We start from the raw sequence: 19,299 nt of genomic DNA, 5'->3' as shown, positions 1-19,299 counted from the left end.
CTTGTTCCATGGATCTATATTTCTGTTTTTTTGCCAGTACCATATTGTCTTGATTACTGTAGCTTTGTAGTATAGTCTGAAGTCAGGGAGTCTGAGTCCTCCAGCTCTGCTTTTTGACCTCAAGACTGCTTTGGCCATTTGGCGTCTTTTGTCTCTCCATACAAATTTTAAGATGATTTGTTCTAGTTCTGTAAAAAATGCCATTGGTAATTTGATATGGATTGCATTGAATCTGTAGATTGCTTTGGTTAGTATAGGCATTTTCACAATATTGATTCTTCCAAACTAAGAACATGGTATATCTCTCTATCTGTTGGTATCATCTTTAATTTCTTTCATCAGTGTCTTATAGTTTTCTGCATACAGGTCTTTTGTCTCCCTAGGTAGGTTTATTCCTAGGTATGTTTTTCTTTTTGTTGCAATGGTAAATAGAAGTGTTTCCTTAATTTATGTTTCAGATTTTTCATCATTAGTATGTAGGAATGCAAGAGATTTCAGTGCATTGATTTTGTATCCTGCAATTTTACCAAATTCATTGATTAGCTCTAGTAGTTTTCTGGTAGCATCTTTAGGATTCTCTATGTATAGCATTATGTCATCTGCAAACAGTGACAGTTATACTTCTTCTTTTCCAATTTGTATTCCTTTTATTTCTTTTTCTTCTCTGATTGCCATGGGTAGGACTTCCAAAACTATGTTGAGTAATAGTGGTGAGAGTGGACATCCTCGTCCTGTTCTGACCTTAGAGGAAATGGTTTCAGTTTTTCACCACTGAGAATGATGTTTGCTGTGGGTTTGTCGTATATGGCCTTTATTATGTTGAGGTAGGTTCCCTCTATGCCCACTTTCTGGAGAGTTTTTATCATAAATGGGTGTTGAATTTTGTCAAAAGCTTTTTCTGAATCTACTGGGATGATCATATGGTTTTTATTCTTCAGTTTGTTAATATGGTGTATCACATTGATTTGCGTATACTGAAAAATCCATGCATCCCTGGGATAAATTCCACTTGATCATGGTGTATGATCCTTTTAATATGTTGTTGGATTCTGTTTGCTAGTATTTTGTTGAGGATTTTTGCATCTATATTCCTCAGTGATATTGGTCTGTAATTTTCTTTTTTTGTAGTATCTTTGTCTAGTTTTGGTACCAGGGTGATGGTGGCCTCATAGAATGGGTTTGGGAGTTCCTTCCTCTGCAAATTTTTGGAAGAGTTTGAGAAGGATGGGTGTTAGCTCTTCTCTAAATGTTTGATAGAATTCGCCTGTGAAGCCATCTGGTCCTGGACTTTTGTTTGTTGGAAAATTTTTAATCACAGTCTCAATTTCATTACCTGTGATTGGTCTGTTCATATTTTCTATTTCTTCCTGGTTCAGTCTTGGAAGGTTATACCTTTCTAAGAATTTGTCCATTTCTTCCAGCTTGTCCATTTTATTGGTATAGAATTGTTAGTAGTAGTCCCTTAGGATGCTTTGTATTTCTGTGCTGTCCATTGTAACTTCTCCTTTTTTATTTCTAATTTTCTTGATTTGAGTCCTCTCCCCCTTTTTCTTGATGAGTCTGGCTAATGGTTTATCAGTTTTGTTTATCTTCTCAAAGAACGAGCTTTTAGTTTTGTTGATCTTTGCTATTGTTTCCTTCATTCCTTTTTCATTTATTTCTGCTCTGATCTTTATGATTTCTTTCCTTCTGCTAACTTTGGGTTTTGCTTGTTCTTCTTTCTCTAGTTCCTCTAGGTGTAAAGTTAGATTGTTTGTTTGAGATTTTTCTTGTTCCTTGAGGTAGGCTTGTATAGCTATAAACTTCCCTCTTAGAACTGCTTTTGCTGCATCCCAGAGCTTTTGGATCATCGTGTTTTCATTGTCATTTGTCTCTAGGTATTTTTTGATTTCCTCTTTGATTTCTTCAGTGATCTCTTGGTTATTAAGTAGTGTATTGTTTAGCCTCCATGTGTTCGTGTTTTTTATGTTTTTTTCCCTGTAATTCATTTCTAATCTTATAGCGTCGTGGTCAGAAAATATGCTTGATATGATTTCAATTTTCTTAAATTTACTGAGGCTTGATTTGGGACCCAAGATGTGATCTACCCTGGAGAATGTTCCATGCCCACTTGAGAAGAAAGTGTAATCTGCTGTTTCTGGATGGAATGTCCTATAAATATCAATTAAATCTATCTGGTCTATTGTGTCATTTAAAGCTTGTGTTTCCTTATTAATTTTCTGTTTGGATGATCTGTCCATTGGTGTAAGTGAGTTGTTAAAGTCCCCCACTATTATTGTGTTAGGGTCGATTTCCTCTTTTATAGCTGTTAGCAGTAGCCTTATGCATTGAGGTGCTCCTATGTTGGGTGCATATATATTTATAATTGTTATATCTTCTTCTTGGATTGATCCCTTGATCATTATGTAGTGTCCTTCCTTGTCTCTTGTAACATTCTTTATTTTAAAGTCTATCTTATCTGATATGAGTACTGCTACTTCAGCTTTCTTTTGATTTCCATTTGCCTGGAATACCTTTTCCCATCCCCTCACTTTCAGTCTGTATATGTCCCTAGGTCTGAAGTGGGTCTCTTGTAGACAGCATATATATGGGTCTTGTTTTTGTATCCATTCAGCAAGCCTGTGTCTTTTGGTTGGAGCATTTAATCCATTCACGTTTAAGGTAATTATTGTTATGTACGTTCCTATGACCATTTTCTTAATTGTTTTGGGTTTGTTTTTGTAGGTCCTTTTCTTCTCTTGTGTTTCCCACTTAGAGAAGTTCCTTTAGCATTTGTTGTAGAGCTGGTTTGGTGGTGCTGAATTCTCTTAGCTTTTGCTTGTCTGTAAAGCTTTTTATTTCTCCATCGAATCTGAATGAGATCCTTGCCGGGTAGAGTAATCTTGGTTGTAGGTTCTTCCCTTTCATCACTTTAAGTATACCATGCCACTCCCTTCTGGCTTGTAGTTTCTGCTGAGAAATCAGCTGTTAACCTTATGGGAGTTCCCTTGTATGTTATTTGTCATTTTTCCCTTGCTGCTTTCAATAATTTTTCTTTGTCCTTAATTTTTGCCAATTTGATTACTATGTGTCTCGGTGTATTTCTCCTTGGGTTTACCCTGTATGGGACTCTCTGCGCTTCCTGGACTTGGGTGGCTATTTCCTTTCCCACGTTAGGCAAGTTTTGACTATAATCTCTTCAAATATTTTCTCGGGTCCCTTCTCTCTCTCTTCTCCTTCTGGGACCCATATAATGTGAATGTTGCTGCATTTAATGTTGTCCCAGAGGTCTCTTAGGCTGTCTTCATTTCTTTTCATTCTTTTTTCTTTATTCTGTTCTGTAGCCGTGAATTCCACCATTCTGTCTTCCAGGTCACTTATCCGTTCTTCTGCCTCAGTTATTCTGCTATTGATTCCTTCTAGTGTAGTTTTCACTTCTGTTATTGTATTATTCATCTCTGTTTGTTCTTTAATTCTTCTATGTCTTTGTTAAACATTTCTTGCATCTTCTCAATCTTTGCCTCCATTCTTTTTCCGAGGTCCTGGATCATCTTCACTATCATTATTCTGAACTCTTTTTCTGGAAGGTTGCCTGTCTCCACTTCATTTAGTTGTTTTTCTGGGGTTTTATCTTGTTCCTTCATCTGGTACATAACCCTCTGCCTTTTCATCTTGTCTGTCTTTCTGTGAATGTGGTTTTTGTTCCACAGGCTGCAGGACTGTAGTTCTTCTTGCTTCTGCTGTCTGCTCTCTGGTGGATGAGGCTATCTAAGAGGCTTGTGCAAGTTTCCTGATTGGAGGGACTGGTGGTAGGCAGATCTGGCTGTTGCTCTGGTGGGCAGAGCTCAGTAAAACTTTAATCTGCTTGACTGCTGATGGGTGGGGCTGGGTTGACTCCTGTTTGTTGTTTGGCCTGAGGTGACCCAACACTGGAGCCTACCCTGGCTCTTTGGTGGGGCTAATGGCAGACTCTAGGAGGGCTCATGCCAAGGAGTACTTCCGAGAAGTTCTGCTGTGAGTGCCCTTGTCCTCACGGTGAGACAGAGCCACCCCCTGCCTCTGCAGGAGACCCTCCAACACTAGCAGGTAGGTCTGGTTCAGTCTCCCCTGGGGTCACTGCTCCTTTCCCTGGGTCCCGATGTGCACACTACTTTGTGTGTGCCCTCCAAGAGTGGAGTCTCTGTTTCCCCCAGTCCTGTCGAAGTCCTGCAATCAAATCCCGCTAGCCTTTGAAGTCTGATTCTCTAGGAATTCCTCCTCGCGTTGCCGGACCCTCAGGTTGGGAAGCCTGACGTGGGGCTCAGAACCTTCACTCCAGTGGGTGGACTTCTGTGGTATAAGTGTTCTCCAGTTTGTGAGTCACCCACCCAGCAGTTATGGGATTTGATTTTATTGTGATTGCGCCCCTCCTCCCGTCTCATTGTGGTTTCTCCTTTGTCTTTGGATGTGGGGTATCTTTTTTGGTGAGTTCCAGTGTCTTCCTGTCGATGACTGTTCAGCAGTTAGTTGTGATTCTGGTGTTCTCGCAAGAGGGAGTGAGAGCACATCCTTCTACTCCGCCATCTTGACCCAGTCTCCTGAAAACATTATTTTTTGACCAACTGTATTGACTCTTCACTCTGAGGTTCCCCCACTCTTCCTTTAGGTCCTGTGGTACTTTGTAGACATCACACTCTGTGAAGCACTTCATGCTTAAATTATCCTAACTTTTTTTGTCACCTAATCTATTAAACTTTTGTGTCTTTTGTGGACAGGGGCCATATTATTGTCATCTCTGTATCCCCAGGGATGGTACAAACTGGAACAAAGGAGTTGCTCAAGAAATGTTTGAACAAGTGAATGAATGATCCCCTCTCACGTACAAGGTACTAACATGGGGGAAAAAGTGGTAAAAATAGCCAATACTTCTTTAGTGCATATATAACTGCATCTTGGACAAGCATGACACATCAAGGGATATACTTAACAGAGCAATTTATTTTTATCTCCTGGAGACTTAAAAAAAAAATTAAATTAATTAATTAATTTTAACATCTTTATTGGAGTATAATTGCTTTACAGTGTTGTTTGTTTCTGCTTTATAACAAAGTGAATCAGCTATACATATACATATATCCCCATATCTCCTCCTTCTTGCGTCTCCCTCCCACCCTCTATATCCCACCCCTCTAGGTGGTCACCAAGCACCAAGCTGATCTCCCTGTGCTATGCAGCTGCTTCCCACTAGCTAGCTATTTTACATTTGGTAGTATATATAAGTGCATGGCAGTCTCTCACTTCGTCCCAGCTTACCCTACCCCCTCCCCGTGTCCTCGAGTTCATTCTCTATGTGAGCATCTTTATTCCTATCCTGCCCCTAGGTTCTTCATAAGCATTTTGTTTTTCTTTTTTAGATTCCATATATATGTGTTAGCATACAGTATTTGTTTTTCTCTTGATGACTTACTTCACTCTGTATGACAGACTCTAGGTCCATCCACCTCACTACAAATAACTCAATTTTGTTTCTTTTTATGGCTGAGTAATATTCCATTGTACATATGTGCCACATCTTTATCCATTCATCAGTTGATGGACACTTAGGTTGCTTCCATGTCCTGGCTATTGTAAACAGAGCTGCAGTGAACATTGTGGCACATGACTCTTACTGAATTATGGTTTTGTCAGGGTATATGCCCAGTAGTGGGATTGCTGGGTCGCATGGTAGTTCTATTTTTAGTTTCTTAAGGAACCTCCATACTGTTCTCCATAGTGGCTGTATCCATTTACTTTCCCACCAACAGTGCAAGAGGGTTCCCTTTTCTCCACACCCTCTCTAGCATTTACTGTTTGTACATTTTTTGATGATGGCCATTCTGACTAGTGTGAGGTGATACCTCATTGTAGTTTTGATTTGCATTTCTCTAATGATAGTGATGTTGAGCATTCTTTCATGTGTTTGTTGGCAATCTGTATATCTTCTTTGGAGAAATGTCTATTTAAGTCTTCTGCCCATTTTTGGATTGGGTTGTTTTTTTTTTAATATTGCGCTTCATGAGCTGCTTGTAAATTTTGGAGATTAATCCTTTGTCAGTTGCTTCATTTGCAAATATTTTCTCCCACTCTGAGGGCTGTCTTTTCGTCTTGGTTATGGTTTTCTTTACTGTGCAAAGGCTTTTAAATTTCATTAGGTCCCATTTGTTTATTTTTGTTTTTATTTCCATTTCTCTTATCTCCTGGAGACTTTTAAAAAATTCTGTTGAGCTATTTGTTCCTCTGGTTCATTAAATTATAGTCACTTGAAAAGAAGAGGAGATTCTCCAGTCAGTAAACAAAATGTTCATGCTTGTGTTACAGTCATACTTTGAACCATTTTTTTTTTTCTTTCAATGTGGAGGCTTCTTCTCAGGCCTGCTGTAGGGGGTCGAAGTGGGGGTTTGAGAAGACCTGGAGCTGCGGGGGCCAGGAGTCTCTTTGGAGGCCTGTGTGTGCAGCTGAAGGGTGTCTCAGTAAAGGTTTTGACATTTGGGAAAAGATGCTAAGGTCTCAAAAATTAATCCCAATCCTGTGCATTTATAAAGTATCTTATATTTTGAGGCTAAGAAAAGTTCTTATTCTCTATTAATTTCGATACTGGATAGTGGTTATTGAGGGTAAGCAATTAGCTTGCCATCTTGAGACTGTTTTGTGGAGCTATGCATTTTATTATTGTTGTTATTATACTTTTTTATTATTATGTGTAGTGGTTTCGCTCACAGCCTTTGGAGTGGCAGGAATTGATAGAGGCAGATGGGGTTCAGGTCCAGCTGGAAAGAGCTGAAGTCTCTGTGGGGTTAGCTCTGAGAAGCCAGTAGGCCCACTGGAGGCCTTTTTACCTCCGCAGCACCCCTTCCTCAGGAAGAACTATAAAAACATAGTCAAAAGGGAGAAGCTGCTCTGTCATGTTCTAAGGTCAGAACCGCCCTGAGGACCTCAAGCACCTGTCAGGCCTTTCCTGGGCCTTGCATCCACTTCACAGAGACATTAGGAACCTGCCTCTCCTGCCCCAGAGCTTTTGTCTTTGTGCCCAGTGGTGTTTTGTTCATACATGTGCCTTGTGGGGACTTTTTGCCAAGGGAACGTGGGAGCTTTGTATGCTGGCTCCTTCTCCATGGAAGAGGCAGGACTAGGTGGGAAGCCTACCTGCTGCACTATATAGAAAAGATGCCTGTCACAGATGCTGACCTCCACTCTTTCAGTGCTACCCTGCTTTCATCGTCCCCTCTCTGGGTTAGTGGGGCAGTGACAATCTATAATTCATGCTAGAATAATTCAGTTACAAGTGAAAACCATTTCCTCTCAGTGTCTGGTTGTGGCACCTTTTAAGGAGTTTTAAAATTTGGTAGGTTGAGTAATAGTCACTCACCACAGCAACACAGCACACAATTTGGATGGGAGTCACAGTGCTTTGGCTGTATCCTCACCAAGGGAACCCAAGTATTCCAGACATACCTCTTTGGTCTTCACTACTTTCTCTTGTGCGGGCCAGCATGGCTCAAAAAGTTTCCTCTGGGTCTCTCCCTTTATCCATATTTCATGTGAGATTGACTTCTAGATCCACCACTAACTAGTGGCAGGATCTTGAACTGTTGCCTGGTTATAGCCTCAGTTTCTTAATCTGTAAAATTTATGATAACAATATACCAATATCATAAGGTTGTTGGAAGGATTAAATGAGATCAAATACTCAATATACTAAACCAGTGCCTGGCAGGGTAAATTATAAAGATTATGATTATGACTGTGATTATGCTTAAGTTTAACTCTGTTCTGTTTCAGAGATATCCACTCGTAACTTAAGTACTACTTAAAACAATCCCTGTTTTTCAAAAGCGAATACATATGAATAAGGTGCATTATTCATGTATGTATGAGTGTAAAGAATGAAAATATGTAAGCCAGCCTGTCAATAGTGGCAACCTCTCTGTTGTAGAGCTACAGGTGTTCTTATTTACCTCATCTTGACTGATTTAAATTTTCTAATTTTTCTAAAGTTAGTTATTAAAATAATTTCGGTAATAAGGTAAATGATATTTTTCTTTATTTTTAATTATTTAATTTTGTAGGTAGAGAGTTTCAGAGAGCAATTTCCCCAGTCAAGGGTTCTAAATCTGGTCAGTGTTTTCTGTTACCCTGAGCACTGAAGAGGATTCCATGATAAGACACTAACTGTGTCAACAGGTAATAAAAATACAAAGGGAGGGAGAAGACAGTGAACCCATTGCATACTGTTGGTGATATTCTATTCACTGTTGAAGAGATGTGGCTTTATTCCCAAACAGGAAACACTAGTAAGCAGCTACTAATTTCAGATCTGATCTGACTTCAGAGTCGGAATGAAGCCCTTTCGTCTCCCCAGCGCTTCTCTCCCTCCAGATCTCTGAATCCTATAATTCGAGATCCTCTGCAGTTTGCAGGGTTTGATAGATTTATCAGCCTACAAGACAGGGGACAAATCTTTCTTATTTACACTATTATCTTTCTTAGCACAGTAACATGTACGTAGGAGGATTTGAATAAAATTTATTGGATAAAAGAAAAAACAAACTACTCTTCTACATATTTGTGCAAATGAGTTCATCAAGTTTCTTCCAGAAAGCAGATTTTGATGGAGGAAGGTTGGAAGGAAATTGAAGTCTACTTTGAGTATATGTGCTCATTATGGAAGGTGAGAATCGGAAGAAACTGCAAAGGAAAGACATGTGACTGAGGATGGAATAGGCTGTGCGGGGAGTGGGGTGGACATCAAGCTACCTCAAAACTCAAACAAGCCCTGTCTAACTCTGCATGTGGCCAACTGTGTATTGTGGTTGTTTATTGGTGGCAAGCAATAGCTTTGATTCCATTAATTAAAGGGAATAAAGGGAGACTTGCTGGGAATGAGAGAGGCTCATAGAAGTGAAGAAAAAACTGAAGAAGAGGGTTCAGCATCAGAGAGGGCAGGGGCCAGTATGATCCCCAAGATGGTGAAAACTAGTTGACAATCTCAACAGTGACATGCCTCTGGGATCAATTTGATCATTTTGTTTTGCCATCTTGGTGTATCTATTCAAGATTCAAAGTCCAGCAAGAGTGTGACTTTGGCCTAGTTTAGATCCTATGCCCATTCACTGCAGGGGGAAGACAGACAGAGAGCTTGGTTAGTGCTTCTCCAGACAGTATGCAAGGGAGAAGGGTATACCCCTTACTGTAGAAAAATTTGAGTTTTATTATTGAAAGGAAAGTAGTTATTCTGTGGCAAAACAACCAGTAATGATGACACCATTTTTTCTCCTCAGCCACGTGCCTTGTAATAGCTTCCACGTTTTCTCTTTTGAAAATGGGCATAGCAATACATGTCCCTCTGTAACTCCTGGTTTGGTTTGAGGTCAAGAAAGATAATGAGTTTTGCAGTGAGGTGTTATTTAGTAAGCAATAAAATGTTATTTAGTAAACTATAAAGCAGAGATTACAGCCTGCAAAACAAATACGATAAAATAAGAATAATCACTGTTCTCTCCAGAGTTTAGGATCTGAAATAAGGTGAACATTTATCTATCCAATCTGGTAAATAAGAGAACAATCTCTAATGATCCAGTATTTATATTTTACTAGCTTGTCCTCTGCTTAGCAGGTAAACAGATATGATAAATTCAGTCAGAATATTAATTCATTGCTCAGAATGACTTGCTACTCATCCTGACCTGAGACTGTGGCTATCATCTCTTTCTCTCTCTCTCTATTTTTTTTTCTCTTAAATATGTTGGAGGACATTTATTATTTAATTATTTAATTTTCATCTAGCAAGGGAGGAAATACCTATACAGTATTTCAAAAGAGTTGCTAACATTGTAGAAACTATGTTCCTAAGCCTCTTTTCTATCATTGAAGAGGACCGTGAGGATTGAATGTCTACCCTGATATCTTTCAAAGGAGCTCCCTCAGAAGGAGTGATTCAAATGTGGAAGAACTGACATTTTCTAGGTTGTTCTGAGATATGTTTTTTTAAGGAAGAGAATCCTGGATGGAGGGCCTCTGAGAGGTCACAGTTGAACTCAGGGATCAGGAGACAGAGGCTCTGTAATCTTCATAAAATTTATTGTTTTTAATAGCAATGTGTGGTGTTTGACTCTTTTAAAGAAAGAAAAAAATAGTTACTTTTTATTTAATATCTTCTATAATTTGCTTTGTACTCCCAACAATATGCCTCTGAGATTTTTTTCATGTCAGTACCTTATTCTTTTATCTATTAAATAGCATTTCATATTTGGAAATGCCATAATTTGTTTCATGATTCTAGCTTTGATGGACAATTTGTTTCTCAGTTTTTATTATTATAAATAGTCATGAGATGATTTTTCATCTATGCACCTCCTTGTGCACATGCATAAATACCTCTAGGGGTAAATGTGTGTAAAACACACATGCGTGCACACACACACACACACACACACACACACACAGACCTTAATCAATTTCAAATTTTTGTTTATGAATGGATAATCAATTTTTTCAACACTTCCTGAGCTGTTCATCTTTTCTCCACTGAATTGAAGCTCAATCATATACTAAAATCATAAAAGTAGCTGTACATTTCCACATTCATCTAAACTGTCTAGCCTGTTCAATAGCTCTATTTAACTTTATTCAAATATTTTATTTGCATCATTATAATTTATATCATAATTTGAAAGTTATCTTGGCTATTTTTGTACATGTACACGTCTATGAGAAATGTTGAGATTTTGATTGGAATTGCATTTTTAGATAAGTTTGGGAAGAACTGCCATGTTTCTAATACTGTCTTTACATTCAAAAATATTTCCATTTATTCAATGCTTCTTTTACATCCTTCAGTATATATTACAGTGATTGTAATTCAGTCCACATGTTCATTGTTAATACAGAAATGCAATTAATTTTTGTGTGTTAATCTTGTACCTGTCAATTTGCTGAACTCACTTATTAATTCTATGAACTTTTTTATAGATTCCTTGGGATTTTTCTACATAGGCATTTCATCTGCAAGTAGAGACAATTTTATTTTTCCCCTTCTTATCTGTATGCCTTTTATTTTTTTCTTGCCTTGTTGTAGTGGCTAGCACAGCCAATATTATGTTGAATAAGAGTGGTGATAGAAGTCCTTGCCAGATTCTCAGTCATACAGAGAAAATATTGTCTCTTACAGTTATTTATGTTAACTGTAGTTTTTATTCAGATGCTTTTTATCAAGTTGAGGAAGTCCTCTATTATTTCTCATTTGCTGAAAGTTTTTATTGTGAGTGGGTATTGAATTTTGTTAAGATTTATTTTTCTGCATCAATTGATATGATGATATGGTTTTTCTCTTTTAATCTGTTGATTTGGTGAAGTACATTGATTGGTTTTGAAAGGTTTAATCAGCTTTATGTACATGAAATAAATCCCACTTGGTCATGGTGCATAACTCCTTTTTCTATATTATTGGATTATATTTGCTAATATTTTATTTAGAAATTTTGTGTCTAAATTCATGAGCAATATTGGTGTGTGTGTGTTTGTTTGTTTCATATTAGCTTCTCGACGTTAAATAAGTGGAATGGGGAGGGCTTCTCTGAAGAACTGACTTTCAAGCTAAGACCCCAATAATGAAAAAGGCTGACTTGGAGAAAATTTGAGGAAGATCAATCTAGACAGAGGGAGCAGCAAGGGCAAAGGCTGTGGGGACAGGAATGAATCTGGAGTCTTTGAAGAAAAGAGGGAAGGTCATTGTGATTGGAATACAGTTACTGTGGGGGATGATACAAGATAAAAGTCAAAGAGGCAGGAACAGGACAACTCAAGTTGGGTCTTGCAGGATAGCTAGCTAGCTTACTTGCTTTCTTCCTCTCTTTTTTTTTAATTAAAAATGCAAAATGAAGACCTTAGAGAGTGTAAGAAGATGATGAAATGATCTGATATACTTTTTTAAAAGATTCCTCAGGCTGTTATAAGAATAACTGGATTGGTATAGAATGAAAGAGAGAAAGCAAGCAGGAAAACAAGTTGGAGGATGCTGTAGTGGTTAGAAAGGGTGTGGTAGAGTAGGTGTTGTCATTTTCATTTTAGAGTTGAGTAAGAAGCACAATTAGTTCCCAGATCTTAGTCCCCAAATACCACCCTCTACCAAATGAAATCAGGTCTCCTTGGAGAAATGTCTGAACTTTACAAGTACAAGGTGAACTTGGAATATCTTGTGGTAGATACTAAGAACATACTCAAAATATGATGGAGACATATCAGAAAGATGCCATCTTGAAATGGTTCACATTGGCCAAATATAGTATAATTAGAGCAACAAAACAAATAATGACATTATCACAATACACAACACTGAATAAAATAGGAATACACAAGTCTATTGTGAATATAATAAAATAATAAGTAAACAAATATGGGAAAAGGAAATATCTTTAGAGTAGAATGCCAATCAATAAGCAACATATGCCTGAGAAGCTTAAAACCCATTCATTCATTCATTGACAGCAAATTTTTTGTGTGCTACCAGTGGATAACTCCATGGAACAAAGCTCTTACAGAACTAATTTTCTCACTGTTATGAAGTATTAGCAAGAAAATTGTATAACAATAAATTTCAGCTTTTATTTTCTCTTTCCACTTTTTCTTGATGGCAGTCGGGGGAGAGGGGGAAAGATTCATTCTATAGGGAGTGATTTTTTCCACACAAAAGTTTTCAATCATTAAAGTTTTCTAATAATAAATTGCAGTAAATCACAATGATTATCAGCTGTTAATTTTCTTAAAAAATAGCATCTATTTGGATCAATCCCTTTATAGCCTTGTTTCCCTTTCCAAATGAGTTAATTATCAATATAAAATTGTTTCTAACTGAGCAGACATTAGGCTTCCAATACTGAATTTATTGACAAAAATCAATATACATAATCTAATTTTGCTTGATATACGTTTGTAATTTTAATGATTATAAGAAACAACTTGTTATGTCAAGGCAGAAGCTGATGAGGCAAATATTTTGTAATAAGTTTTCATTATTATGGATTATTTTGTATTATAATGTAACTATTTCATTATATCTTGGCATATACATAAAATTAATTTTCTTAGCAGTTTCTCAAGAACGACGGTTCTGGTACCGTAAGGGTTTCTAGTGAGTCATTTACTATAATTGTTCTAGTAATTAATTTATAAATGTTTATTTTCAAAGACTTCCCCACTTAACAAGTAATACCATATATGTTCTACCCAGGCAAAGGGAGGTGGTAATAATGATACACTGACAGACAAAACAATTCTTTCTAATTTAAGGTTTCTCATTCAATGATTATATTAGGTGCATCAGAAATAATCATTTACTGGAAGCACGTTAGTAAAGCATGTCATTTATAACTGCAGTTGAATTTTAATTGAGTTCTGCAGGATCCCAGAAGTGAAGTAGCTTGCTAAACCATGTCACTTATCGTCTCTATTTCACCACTGACTTTCCCACTTTTTACTAATAAACCTTTCCCATATTTTGCATTTAGGGAAAATTATTTGCAAAATTTCTCCAACTATTTAGAATCTTTATTATACCACTTCATTATTTTCTACATTGTAGAACCTGTTCTTCTAATGCCATCATATGAGAAAGATATTTTAGAAGGGCTATAAGTTTTGTATATGTAAATGACAAGCTTACTGTGTTCCTTCTTTTCTATTCTTTGTTTTCACTGTTCTGTACTGCTAGCAAAATAAACAAGTTGATAAATCAGACAGTGTGGGCAAAGATTTATTGAAATAACTTATTAATTAATAAGCTAGACCGGGTACCCAGCTGCTTATTACTGTATTAAAATATATTTTCTACCACAAGGGCAAATCTTCATTGCAAATAAGATTGAAATATTTTTGAGAGTACAGGAAAATAGTGCTATAATAGCAATTTTCAAATGTGTTAGGTTATTTACATAAAGAAATTGTGAAAATTCAGATTTAAGAGGCAGAGGTTCAATAGATCTGAGACCTTCGTTTTGTGTGTAGGTATTGGACTAAATGGTCTCTTGGCCTCCTTAAACTCAAACTTCCTATGAATATTGGCATTTCTAATTTTGAAATTTATGTTTCTTGTTAAATTTTCGAATCATTCTGCTTAAGCTTGGAAGCAATTATCTACTTGATGATTGCAATTTGATAAAGTCAACTCAAAATAGCAAACTTTACAGCAAACCTATTATGAGCAAGGAATAATAAAGAAATGTCCTTATGAATCAGGTCAATGATATTATTGCATCAGAATTACTGGACCTCTACAAGATCTTAGGGAGTATGACATATAGAAAACCTTCTTGCTGGTCTTATGGGGCTGACCTGTGTTCTCTCATGAGGTGGTCTCTATAGCTCAGAATTGGACTTTTCTGTCTTTTGAACCAGCAACCAAGTCTCTCATATTTGGGATTGAAACACCAGGCACTACCCCAAACACTAGGAATCTAACTAAAAAAAAAAAAAAAATTGTCCATTTAAAAGTAAAAGGAAATCAAAAAAGGCTTGTTCACCTGAGGTGGCTACTGTTGAATCTACCAGGTAGTGTCCTGAACCTAATCTTGACGTGGAATGAAAAAAATTCAGACTTATGCCACAGTTCTTTATGTATGTGTGTCCTTTAAGTGTGAACAGACTTCAGAGACTTCAGGGCAAAGATCAGGCTAGTAGTAACTCAGGGGATCAGATAGTGCCCACAAACACAGCACTGTCTATCTGTTCCTAATTTTCAGTGAAATGTAGTTTGAAAGTATGATGGGGAGGAAGAAAGGAGGTCATATCTCCCCCTTTCTCCAATCACTCCTGAAGATTACTCGTCCCCCAGCACTGGCCTCCTCAGTCAGAGGTCCCCCAGCTTGACTTTCATTTCCTTCCCCCCTTCTTTCTGCAGGACCCAGCTCTGCTGCTTTAACTTAGAACTTGGGTTCATATTTGTGATAAAAAATCAGTATATCTGAAGTCTGTTTTTCTTTTTATGTGCTAACTGATCTTTGGGTCTTTAGAAACCCACAGATTTATGATTGCCAAGATGTACAGAATATAAAAGGCCAATCATAAATGTGGCAAGACATAGAGAGAGAAACTTTATTTCCTCATTTTTATATTTTTGTACATAAAATGTACAAAGCACTCATTTTTATATTTTTGTACATAAAATGTACAAAACACTGTGGGTGTTTAGTTCAGAGATGACTTGGTTGGGGAAAAACTGTGAGACTTTCTTCTGTTCCACAGAGGGGAAGAGAGAAGAGGGAGGAGAGAAACACTGGCCAGAAACAAGAATTTTCACAGAAGAATAATAATGATGAGGGCGGAAAAGGCCGCATCTCCTGATGCTCCTTGCTTAACACCCTTGGGAGGACCTGTCTCTAACATTCAGCCACTACCTATCGACTAGTCTCAAGGAACATCTCTCCTAGAACATCATACATGGTTTGGAGTAAGGGAAAATATCAGAAGCTAGAAGGGGCTGCAGTTGCTGACCTTGCCATAGTAATAAGACAATTGAAAGGATGTCCCAGTAAGAATCTCGTTAATAGGCCAGGTTCTACAGAGCAACGTTTTGCAGTCAATAATTTACCTCCAGGAAATTAATTAACAGCTGTCCTGATATTTAGATGTTTTATAAAATACTCAGGAGAATTTCAGAAAGTCACAATTAAGGAAAATGTGTTTTTCTTCAAGAGTATATTCTATCCTTGTTACCAAAGGCCTAAATTCAATATTTAACACCCTACTTTCAGAGTTGATTTGTATTAAAAAAGGAAATGTAGAAAGCTCTATTTCTCAAAAAAACAAATTTGATTGTACACAACTACTGCTCTCTTCATGCACTTGGGACAACATATACATTGTCTTGTCATTCATGCAGATTTATGAGATCCACTTCTCCTTTAGTCATACAAAAAGGCTGGCTAAGGGAATAGATTTGAAATCCAATAAATCTGAGTCAAATCCTTAGTTGGCTACTTATTAGTTGAGTGATTTCAGGCCATTTACTTAGCTCTTTGGGCCTCATTTGCAGATGGGAATTCCATTCCCATGTATAGATGGGAGTAATGAGAGTACTAATCTCATAGAGTTGTAAGAATTAAATAAAACAGTAAGTTTTAAATAAATGTTAGTTATCATTATTATTAATAGTTTGGGTCAGTACCCATTATTGTTTTGGAGGTAAGATTCAAAATCAGGTAGTCTGGCTTGATAGCTTGGTCTCATAACCACCGCATTATTCTCTATATAAGACATGAGGAATGTCTGGAGGAGGAGAATGGCCAAGATGAAAGAGGAAGACGCTTTTGCTCATTGAAGTATCAAAGATCATCTTAGAGACAGAAACATTTAGCTTCGTAAAATTTCTATTAAAACATTAAAAATTTGGAAGCCGCAGGGGGAAAATGGTGGACGGGAAGGCGGGAGAGGAGAAGCCTGAGAAGCTGCAGCAGACGGGAGCCGCAGGAGGATCTGAAGAAGAAGCAGAAAAACCCGTGGAAACTAAGACTGTTTCTTCCAGTAATGGAGGGGAAAATTCCAGTTGCAGTGCTGAAAAGCGATCAGCTGAAGAAGCTGCAGACCTCCCAACAAAGCCTCCAAAGATCTCCAAGTTTGGATTTGCCATAGGTAGTCAGACAACAAAGAAAGCCTCAGCCAGATCCATCAAACTTGTCTCAAGTAAGCCTAAAGAAACCGTTCCAACTCTTGCTCCAAAAACCCTTTCAGTAGTAGCAGCTTTTAATGAAGATGAGGATAGTGAACCAGAGTAAATGCCTCCAGAAGCAAAGATGAGGATGAAGACTATTGGAAGGGATACACCAACATCAGCAGGACCAAATTCCTTCAATAAAGAAAAACATGGGTTTTCTGATAACCAGAAGCTATGGGAGTGAAATATAAAATCTCATCTTGGAAATGTTCATGACCAAGACAATTAAATGATGTGTTTTGAAACTGGGGTGTGGGGTGGGTGTAAAGTTAAAAGGAACAGCTTCCTCTTTTTTAAAGAATGGTATAAGACTACCTTTGAAGCCACCTTTTTTTCTTTTCTTTTCTTTTTTTTAAAGATTGAGTGGTACACTAATAAATGAGAATTTGAAATTAGAGGTAATTTATGTTTTATATACAGATTTCAAGACATTTACTAATTTTGTAGTTTCATGTGATTACTTTCCAAAGCTTATAGATAATAAAAAAATCAGAAATGGTACCTTTCTAAGAATTGCATATTTTATTACACACAACTATTAACACATTAAGAGGGAAGCAAAAAGTTGTCTATTTAAACTGTAGGCAATTACTCTCTAGCTTAACTCCCTTATTAACCTAAACTGTCTCGCTCCCAGGAACAGCCTTATAGAGAAGGGAGTATTGTATTGGGAGAAAAATGTTACTGGACTATTAACTGAGAAAGTAAATTAGATAAAATTAAAATACAGCTTTCTTTTCCCCTAATGGGCATTTTTTGTTTCAAATCATCATAAGCTAGTTATTGCATTGCTATCAGTGGATACAGATGCTTAGCTCTTTAAAAACAACATTTTAAAATTTTATGTAAACTGTTGAGTATTTAAAATAGCCCGCTTCACTTGAGAGGGTCTTGGCTACCTTCATTATTAGTCTTCAAAGAACAACCATTTGCTACCAAAGTAAATGAATATTTTGAATGTGCTTCTCTTGATTTTTGTTATTAGCTAGTTCCTGTAAGCATTTCCACCAGATCTTGAGGCAAATCATAAGGAAGCTGTTTTTTTTAAAATAACAAACCACCACCAAAAATTTAAATGGACATAATAGTTAAATACTTGGCTGTTCTTATTTTTTAAAGGGTATAAACACACACACACACACACAAAGGCAACACTGTATGAGGATGGAAAATAAGAAAGATGCACTTTCGGTAACTTTATAAAAGTATTTATGTTACTAACTTGTGAAATCCAATTTGATTTGAACTTATTACAGGAATTCTTATTTAGCACAGTAATATGGTTTATTTTAACTGTATACATATTAACCAGTGGCCTCTCAAAAGCACATTTTAGATACTGAAAATAAAAGGAAAGAAAATGCATCTTTAAACATATTTTATGGAATCTTTGACCACACATATTTTGTTAATCTATGTGTTGTAGGATTATATTTATTTTGTACTTTTGTATTGTATATGAATTCTTTTTTAACGTGACAGTTAAACACATCTTTAAAAGCATAGTCACACATAAAAGAAACATATAGTATAATGACTTCTTTGAAAACTCCTACAATGTTAGGTTTGGGGGCAGCTTCACACTGATTGGTGGTACCTACTCGCTGAGCTCTTTTAATAGGTAATAATTCCAGAGAAGCAGCCTGTATATATTGCTAATACTTTGTTCACTTGCATTTGAGTTTGGAGTAAGCCCCAAGTAAAACAATGGAAATGCATATAGAACTATTAGTTATTACTTACATGATTTAATTATATCAAGATACATGAATTTAACTTGCTTTAACATAGGCAAACTTTCCATTTTTGTTTATTTTAGGGTTTATGTTGAAATAACTTCCCTCTTCTACATTTTCTTTTCTTGACTCAAATGAAATATTAACTTAAGGTCAAGATGGGAGAAACGACTGAGATGAATGTCTTTACTAAAATACCAATAAATTTGTCAAATTCTAAATAAAATAAAATAAAATAAAACAAACATTAAAAATATGCTTAAAAGTTTACTTGTAAAGAATGTGAGTCAGCCTTCAGATAGACTGGCCAGCCCAGTTGAAAATATAAGAATTTAAAGAAAAAAATTCAAAAGTTGCTAAAGTCACCAATTAATCTGTTTATAATAGAAAACAGTGACAGCCACATGAGAATCACATTCACAAAGGTCATATCAAATCTGTCTAGACATCAGCAAAGCCAGAATCAGGGCTTGTTTTTGTGGAAGTCCAGGTATATGGGACATATTTAAGGTTCTGTTACTTTAGAAACAAAAATAGAGTCACCCTGTATTTGTTGTTTTTTTTGGCATTGTAATTGCTATTTTTTTATTACTCCCTTGCTTTTTGTTTGTTTTTTTTTAAATTTATTTATTGATATATTTTTTGCTGTGTTGGGTCTTCGTTGCTGTGCGTGGGCTTTCTCTAGTTGCGGTGAGTGGGGGCTACTCTTCGTTGCAGTGCACAGGCTTCTCATTGTCATGGCTTCTCTTGTGGAGCACAGGCTCTAGGTGCGCAGATCTCAGTAGTTGTGGCATGTGGGCTCAGTAGTTGTGGCTTGCGGGCTCTAGAGCTCAGGCTCAGTAGTTGTGGCACACGGGCTTAGTT

General features: G+C 36.8%; 1 pseudogene across 1 annotated transcript; it reads left to right on the top strand.

Moving 5' to 3' along the window:
• The first annotated feature begins 10,416 nt into the window (after positions 1 to 10,416).
• On the top strand, positions 10,417 to 19,038 carry LOC309642382 (PEST proteolytic signal-containing nuclear protein pseudogene; annotated as a pseudogene). Its single transcript has one exon. The product of its transcript is annotated as a PEST proteolytic signal-containing nuclear protein pseudogene (transcript).
• Positions 19,039 to 19,299: the final 261 nt, after the last annotated feature.

This window comes from Balaenoptera physalus (assembly GCF_965194825.1).
Source record: "Balaenoptera physalus genome assembly, chromosome: 14".
Classification (NCBI taxonomy): Eukaryota; Metazoa; Chordata; class Mammalia; order Artiodactyla; family Balaenopteridae; genus Balaenoptera; species Balaenoptera physalus.
The sequence above is the reverse complement of the archived record's forward strand: the minus strand, read 5'-3'. Positions and strand labels throughout refer to the sequence as shown.